Genomic DNA, 8,308 nt, shown 5'->3' on the forward strand with positions numbered 1-8,308 from the left:
TCCAAACACAGAGAACCACATAATTATACTTTCATAGACACTTCAACTCCCCAATCTATCTGATGTATTTATTAGCTAAGCCTGTGCATCTTCATCCCTCAGTACAATGGTTTTCCCATTAGATTAATGCTTCCTATCAGATGGCATTCCATCTTCTCTGCTGGCGAACTGTTCACAGCATCCAGCACAGCTATTGCCGTGTCTGAGAACCTTTCCTGGAAACCTCCAGGCAGAATCGATCACTATTCTCTGTGCTTGAAAGCACTTCTCACTCTGTATTGTGATTAATAGTGTATGTTTCTGTCACCATTGCTAGATTTTGATCTCCCTGAAAACAGGGATCAAATCTTTTTCATCTTTATAACCTTAGGGCTTATAGCACTGTACATGATGAAACTCGATAAATGTCTGTTGGACTAAATTTAGCGAATTTGATTCCTGCTGGTTCAAGGGTGAGCACGTGGCTGAGCTGGAATCCAAACCCGGTTCTAACTTTGCTCCTTGGTCCGTGCTGTCAACCCCCCAATATGCTATGCTTCCTCATCGTTCACAACATTTTGTTTTGTTTTTGGTCTGATACATACAAATTTATTTGTTAAGCATGCCATACCAATTGGGAAATTGATAGTTCCTTTGAGGATCATCAGATATAATTGACAAGTGCATACATCATTTATAGTTTTGCATTCTTTGTATTGCATATCTAAATAATAATGAGAGTTTCAAAGCATGTCATCAAAAATACAAAATTTCCAAAGCTTTATTTCTGTTTCTCCTTTTCATGGCAAGGAGCAAGAGCAAAATGAGAGGCAGAGGTATATAAACTGTCCGCGCAATACTGGCGGGACCTGATGTATAGTAATGGCTCGAGGATCGTAAACGTCCCTCTTGGCACTCTTATGGCCCTCAGATTATTACTGTGTTCTCAAATTCAGCTGGATGTGTTCAAGGATCTTCTTTGGTCTGAAAGGTCAGCTGCTTTTAGTTGTGCACCCATAGAATACTAATAGGTCCTTATTCAAATGACCTGCTACAGCACTTATTAAATTGATGGCCTGTGCTCTAATTTAATCCTGGTGTCGTGCCGAGGCGGGCTGCGGCAGCACTCTGTACTAAGCTGGGTGATGGAGAGGCAAAGTTCAAGCTGGAGCCGAGGTTTCGGGTTGCATTTCCTCACTAAATTAGCAGTCAGATACAGTGTATAATTAATTAGCACAAACCAGGGAAAGCTTGTCATTTAATAAGGCTTTTTTATTTTCACATTATACAAACAGTGGGAATTGATCCATTAAGTGGCTGGCTATTAATGTGGTTTAATGTATGTCTGGTTGTTAAATTGAGATGTCGAGGTACATACATTCAGAATTTAAGCATGTCTCAGTTTTCAGTATCTGCTGAGATTTTAGGTCATGTTCTACAGAGTCTGTCAAGGCTTCATCACTGAATCTGAACTCACTTAAAACCTGTACATAGATTTACAGATTTGATGGTTTCAGCACGGTCTCAGAAATAAGTTTTTATATTGATCTTTATATTTTAAAGTTCAACTGGTGTCTCTCCTATAATTAAATATTGTATTGCATTTGCAACCTTTTCTCTTCATTAAAAACTATAATCATTGACTGAAATTGCCTGGGAGAGAGAAGGATCTATCGTTGAGTATTCTGCATATTATCACAGAGTTAGAGTTGGAATGAGCTTCTGAAATACACAGAATCAGAGTTCGGCTACCTTGCCAAGGTGTCCAGAAGGGCACCCTGTCTTAACAATGGCATAGGAAGCATTCAGAGAATTTTGTTTTGTTTTGTTTTTTTTTCCTCAAAATGCTTGAGGGTATTTTGTAGTTTTGTGAACTGGTTATTTATAGGTATGAGGTGATTAATTAATGTGCTCTGTGGAATAAGTCTTTCTCAGTTTATGTGCATAGGGAGCAGCATTAAGTACCTTCCCTTTTTTAGTTTATAAGGACAAGAAAACCAAGAACCCAAGTGAGAAAATTACTGTAAGAAGAGGATAACTTATTGAATATTGACTGAGAGTGTTTTACCACATGGAGAAATCATTGCATTTGGTAGTGCCAATCACATTTAAATTAGCAAAGTTAGTCCCTATATAAATTACAAAATATCAAAGAAATCAATGATATATATGAAAACATGCCTTGAAGTTTCTCAAAACATCAGAATATATAGTTACAAAGTTATAAAAATATTTTATAAACTATGAAGAAAAGTTCCTCAAGTTTACATAGGAAAGGTTAGTGCATTTTTCTTTTTTAGCTTAAAACAATTTTGTTTCGTACAATATATCTCTCTTAATTTCTTTCTGTCCCCTGAACATTTCCCTTCCAATCTCCAGTATTCACCATTCTGTTCTGTAAGTCAGCTTACATACAAGGCTGACTGATTGGTTTCCTTAAATGAGTGAGAACACTGGGCATTTATTTGTGGGTGTCTTGTTTGTGTCAATAAACAAAATGTTCTCCAATTCTATTATTTTGCTCTGAATTACAGTACTTCATTCATTTTATGACTGAGTATTAGTCTACCACATAATTATATCATATTTTCTCTATTCATCCAATCACGAGAACATGGGTTGGTTAGTTCCATATTTTGGCTATTGTGAGCAGCTTTAAGGAACATGGATTGCAAGCATCTTTCACAAAAAAACACTTTGTCTCCTTTGCACATATTTTCAGGAATGCAATTGCTGGACCATATGATAACACTATATTTCTCTTTACAGGAATAAAAAAAGCACTTAAATGCATATTCTAAGACATTTTATATGATGCCAAGTGATGTGGTGGTGCACGCTTTGATCTCAGCTTTTAGGAGGCAGGGGCAGGTAGATTTCTGTTTCTTTGAGGTCAGCTTGCTCTCTGTAGAGAACTCCAGGCCAGTATGGTCTACATGGAGAACACAAGACCAGTCAGGACTACATAGTGAGATCTGCAGATGAAATAAACAAAAACAAACAAACAAAAAGCATTCTAGTTGCATTTCAAAATCTGTGATGGAGAAGCTGTGGAGTTAGCACAGTCAAGTTCTAACTATTTTATATGAGTATCTTTGGCATAAATGACACTAAATAAAATATAACAAAGAAATTTAAAGTGAATTTTGAGTTAAAAAGAATTGACAAACAGGGAAAATAAATATGTGGGAAAAACAATGTGTGGAAAGGAAATAATTGCCCCAAAAATCCTCTGTTGAGTTTTGTTTTATGTTGAAATTTGGGAACAGTAAGATTTTATGTCTAATTCTCTATTCAGGATTATATTACTACATCCAAATAAGACTGACCTTTAAACACTGTACAACTAAACAATAGATTTTACTTACAGAGTTTTATTGTACCTCATAGATAAGTATGGAATAAGGGCTTGCACCACTTTAGAAGGTTATGTATTTGTGGTCCTATATCCAAAGCTAACAGTGATGAGACTCATAAATTCTTTTCTGTGAAATGGGAAGGCAGTGAGCAGTATTGCCTACTAATATAACTTCTGGAACAAAGCGTCAGTGGGAACTTAGTTCTTGAATTTAGTACTCAGTTAAAAAAAGAGAAGAAAAAAACTTAGCCTATATATGGAGTTTATTACAATGCTTAGGAAATTATGTGACTAACAAAGTGATTTCTTTTTTTTTTTTTTTTTGGTTTTTCGAGACAGGGTTTCTCTGTGTAGCTTTGCGCCTCTCCTGGAACTCACTTGGTAGCCCAGGCTGGCCCCGAACTCACAGAGATCCGCCTGGCTCTGCCTCCCGAGTGCTGGGATTAAAGGCGTGCGCCACCACCGCCCGGCACAAAGTGATTTCTATATCTTGAAGTTATCTTTATATTTTGGTTGTGAGCCTAGCCCTCAACGGCTGAGCCATCTCTCCAGCCCGAAGTTATCTTTTAAGTTTGTCTAATTATATAACCTTTGATTTTTATTTCCTAAATAAACTTTGCCAAAATATTTACCACAGCTTCATATATAAAAGTGAAATGACTTAAATGCTTACTTAAATGTGTAAGGTGCCATGGTATATCAATAAACTTGTTATAATCAGAAATATGCACAGAAATACGCATGGGAGCACAAATAGTCACAGCATTTTGCTAAGTGCAAAAGTAATTTACAAAATAGACTATGTCACTTGGACCTTGTTGGGGATGTTTGTTGATATAGGTGCATATACATATAAACTATATATGCATTATACACACAGATATGCATTGTATATGTCAGTCTGTATAGAGTTTTAGAAAATATTGAATGCATAAATCAATAGATAATAAAATTGAACATCTTTTAATTTCTTTTTGATTGTTTATAGTCTCTAAATTTGTTAACATGAACCTGTGTTGTTTTGCATTGAGTAACAATATTTTATTATCATCCTGCCACCGTAAATAATCATCATAGAAGATTCATATCATCAGAACACCCATCTATTTTGTTGAGTGCTTGAACAAAGTTTTCATGAAAAATATGGATGATAAATGATTCTTTTTTCATTTTCTTACTTAGGTATTTTTGAATCATATATTAAAGAGAGTTATTCATATACACAATCACAATAGATTAGTCCATTAAGTTTGCTGCCTTGACATACATGATGTTTCTATTGAGAGTACAGTGCTCAAGATAATCCTCACATAAGGCTAACATCAGCAGTAAAGGGTTTTGAATTACAACTGATAAGCATGCAATGCTAAGAGGAGAGATTAATTTAAAAAATTCTGAATAATATTCACATTTCTAAGATAAGATCTGTATTAAAAGAAATTCATACATATCTTCTCCCCACATACATACAAACAAAAGGGAAGAGTGGAATAAAGAAAAGAAAGTAGTGCCCACATACAACTTCATACATGCTTTGGCAGGTTTTGAAAAATAATAATTACTATTGAAATTTTAAAAATGTGATTATGAAAGCATTTTTCTTGGTTGTACTAAGACATTAAACAAGTGTTTGAATTTTTATACCTTATTGTGATGACAGGCAATGTCGTGCATTTTATTCTGGTTATTGAGTGCATATTAAACAATTCCCGAACTCAGAGTTAACCTGTATTATTTTAGTGATTAAAAATGATCAAGCGTTCTAACTTATTTAATAGATTTTGGAACACAAAACTAAGCATGCACCTGCTTTTATTTTAGCTTTCTTGTTTTCTCCATATGTGAATTAATTGAACTACATTTCCATATATATTGCCTGGAGGGCAGGGTGTGTGAAAGTCATCCTGAATAACACTTTCTGGACAATTCTTGAAACATCCTGTCTTATCTATTGTCAGTATTTTATCTTTAGAATACTAAGATCACCAATGCTATTTTTGTTGTAAATGAGCCAATATGCTTGATATGTTTAATTGCTCTTCTAGTCTTAAGATCAAAAACTTTGCTGGTAATTACCCTCCTCACTCTTCCTGCTGCAAATCAACTGTGGCTCATGATTTGATTCCCATTGGGAAGAAGAACTGTAGAAGTCATCATCCTTTGAAGGTGAGTTAGGTTAGAAGGGAGATTCTTCTACATGCATGAGAAATATACTATTGTTGCACACTGGAATTGTTTACATCAAAGTTATTGTTACCCATTTTGTTTATATTTGAAATAAACTGTGCATTTAAGACTAAAACATATAAATTTGTCTTGAATTACACAAACACATAGTTTCTTTTAAATTCATATACAGCTTTTGGTGTGTTTTAAAATCATTTAAAATATTTATTCACAGTAAAGAAAGATTTCTGGACAAATCATTGGTTTCAAAACAGTAGTTTAGATTCAGATTTCCAAAAAGAGAATGGGAGGCAAGGAATTCATATTAGAATGTTTTACATACCAAGAATCTAGAATGAGATGTAATAAATGTTTCAAATATACTTCCATTTTTAATGATAGAATATTTTAGTACTAATTTACACATTTAGTTGATTTTGTTCTTTGATTAGTATATCCATCACCCACAAGTGTATGAGTGAAGCTGGATTCTAAATCACTTCTCCAAGACAAGCCCCAGTTAATTTTTACATTGTTTTCTTGGTGACATTAGACCTTCCTTCATTATATAAAACACGTCTAGAATGTGAAATTACTCACTAATAATCATGAATGCTAACATGTTAAAGATTGGACCCCTGACATCGTCACATATGTTGTGTTAAAAACAACCTCAGCCAATGCTGATTTAAGTGAGGCATAGTTAAAAAGAATATGTAGGCATGTTTGTTCTGACCTCTCTTATGTTTGGATATGGTCAGAGCAAAATAAATCAAATTACTAACTATGTCTCTGGTTATAAAGAGTAATATAATAAATATAATATATTTTGCCTTTTTACAGCTTTCTTTTTTTCTTATCTGATATTAACATATTATGACAAACATTTTAAAAGAATGATAAAAATTTGTATTAAATGTGTATTACTTTTATATCTGTGTCATAGAGTTATTAACTTTACCTGTGGTATATTTCATAAAAGGTAAGATGCTGATAAGATCTTGCTCAAATGGTGTGCTAATACAAGAAGCAGATCACTTTAAATGGACCTTACATCTTCACAGGACGCTAGAAATGAAGACATTACCTCAAAATGTAGGTAATTATTGCCTCCTCTTTTATCAGTGCTATTTTCTGAGGTATTATCATAAGAGAGCACTTTAGTATTAAGCAGGGCCTCAGAGTGGCAATAAATCAGTCCAACTGAGTCATCATTGTCTGAGGCATCTGAACTACTGAAATGTTGTGGATCCTACAGAGAGTGTGAAATCACTTGACCCTTGGCATTAACCTTTGCTGAATGAATAGACCCTGCTTTCTACATCAGGGAACAAAGCAGAGGACTATTGATTAAACACCACATTCACTTGATATTAAACACTGGCTGCACTCACTTCTTGCTTCCAGTTCCAGGGGGAGAAATCCAGAGAGTTGCTGAGTCTCAGGAGAATGGATGTTTGTAATTCAGAGCAGTGTTTTTCCTGCAAAGTACTTTTCTCCCCTTTGATCAATAACTAGAAGCCATGATCAGCCATGAGTATGTATTGTCAATTGTGACCTGTGTATTTTATCACTTAAGGTGTTAGGTCACAGTGCTGTGACTAATATTTTAGTTCTAAGCATGAATTGTTTCCCGATGTCAATATCTGCTGAAAAAAGCAATTTGTTTTATTTCATTTCCTGATTATGAATCATTGTCTTGGAAACTGATTTGTCTGCATTAGTAAGTACATACCTTTTCTGAAATTCTTTGCCATGCACACTCTTTTTCCAGATGCTGAGTTTTAACCTGCTTTTGGTTGAAAGAGATAATACAAAGGAAATACTTGGAATGTATAATTTACTGTTATTTGGGAATGAGAAACACGGTTTCTAACTCAGTTTCTATGTTGAAAAGAGGAAAAGCTGAGGGAAACAATGTAGCCATTCTCGAAATGAAAAAGAGAGAGAGAGAGAGAGAGAGAGAGAGAGAGAGAGAGAGAGGATAAGAATTGTGGATTTCATAAAAAATCTTAAGCTAATGAAGTTGTGATCCATAGCATGTGTCCAAACTACTGACAGCATGTCACCTTTTTGTAGATCTGTTTATCTCTAAGGGAAAAATGAACTTTTGACAGATAAGTTCATTCAAATTATGGAACTTGAGTTAAAGTGAAATATTTTAGCTACGTACTTGCACAGTTATCTTTCTTTTCGGTTGAAATGATGTCCTGTTACTAAGGCACTTTCCCACCAGAAGCTTCATGCAGAGAGAACCCTTGGTCCTTACTTCTTTCTTTCTTCCTTTCTTTTTCTCTTTGTCTTGAAGAGGGTTTCCTACAGCCGAGACTGTCCTTGAGCTCTCTTTTTAGTCAAAGATGACCTTCACCTCTGGCTCCTCATCCCTCTACATTTTATACACTAGGATTTCAGGTGTTCAGCACTATGGCTGGTAAGTTTTGCTTCGCCCTAAAATTTCATACTCTTTTGGATCTGGGATACCATACTTGTGAAATTCTTTATAATTATTTCATTTGCTAAGTGTTTTGACTGCCTTGTGTTCCAAATCAAGAATTTTAGATCAGCTACTTGGGAATCTGTCATCGTTGAGCAACAACCATTCCTTGTCTGAATAATAGAAAATCTCTCCTCTAAGGATATGATGGTATAATTTAATTTACACAATGCATGCACAGTCTCACATGGTGTGCACAATTTTTGAGGTGTATTAGAAGTTAGAGGGAAGTTGAATAAATAAATCATGATGTTAAACTTAATGGTCAATCCTTCTCATGTAATATGTTCTTCAAGCTGCACAGTCTCTGA

Source organism: Peromyscus californicus, unplaced genomic scaffold (assembly GCF_007827085.1).
Source record: "Peromyscus californicus insignis strain IS unplaced genomic scaffold, ASM782708v3 Scaffold_18__1_contigs__length_77618521, whole genome shotgun sequence".
NCBI lineage: Eukaryota > Metazoa > Chordata > Mammalia > Rodentia > Cricetidae > Peromyscus > Peromyscus californicus.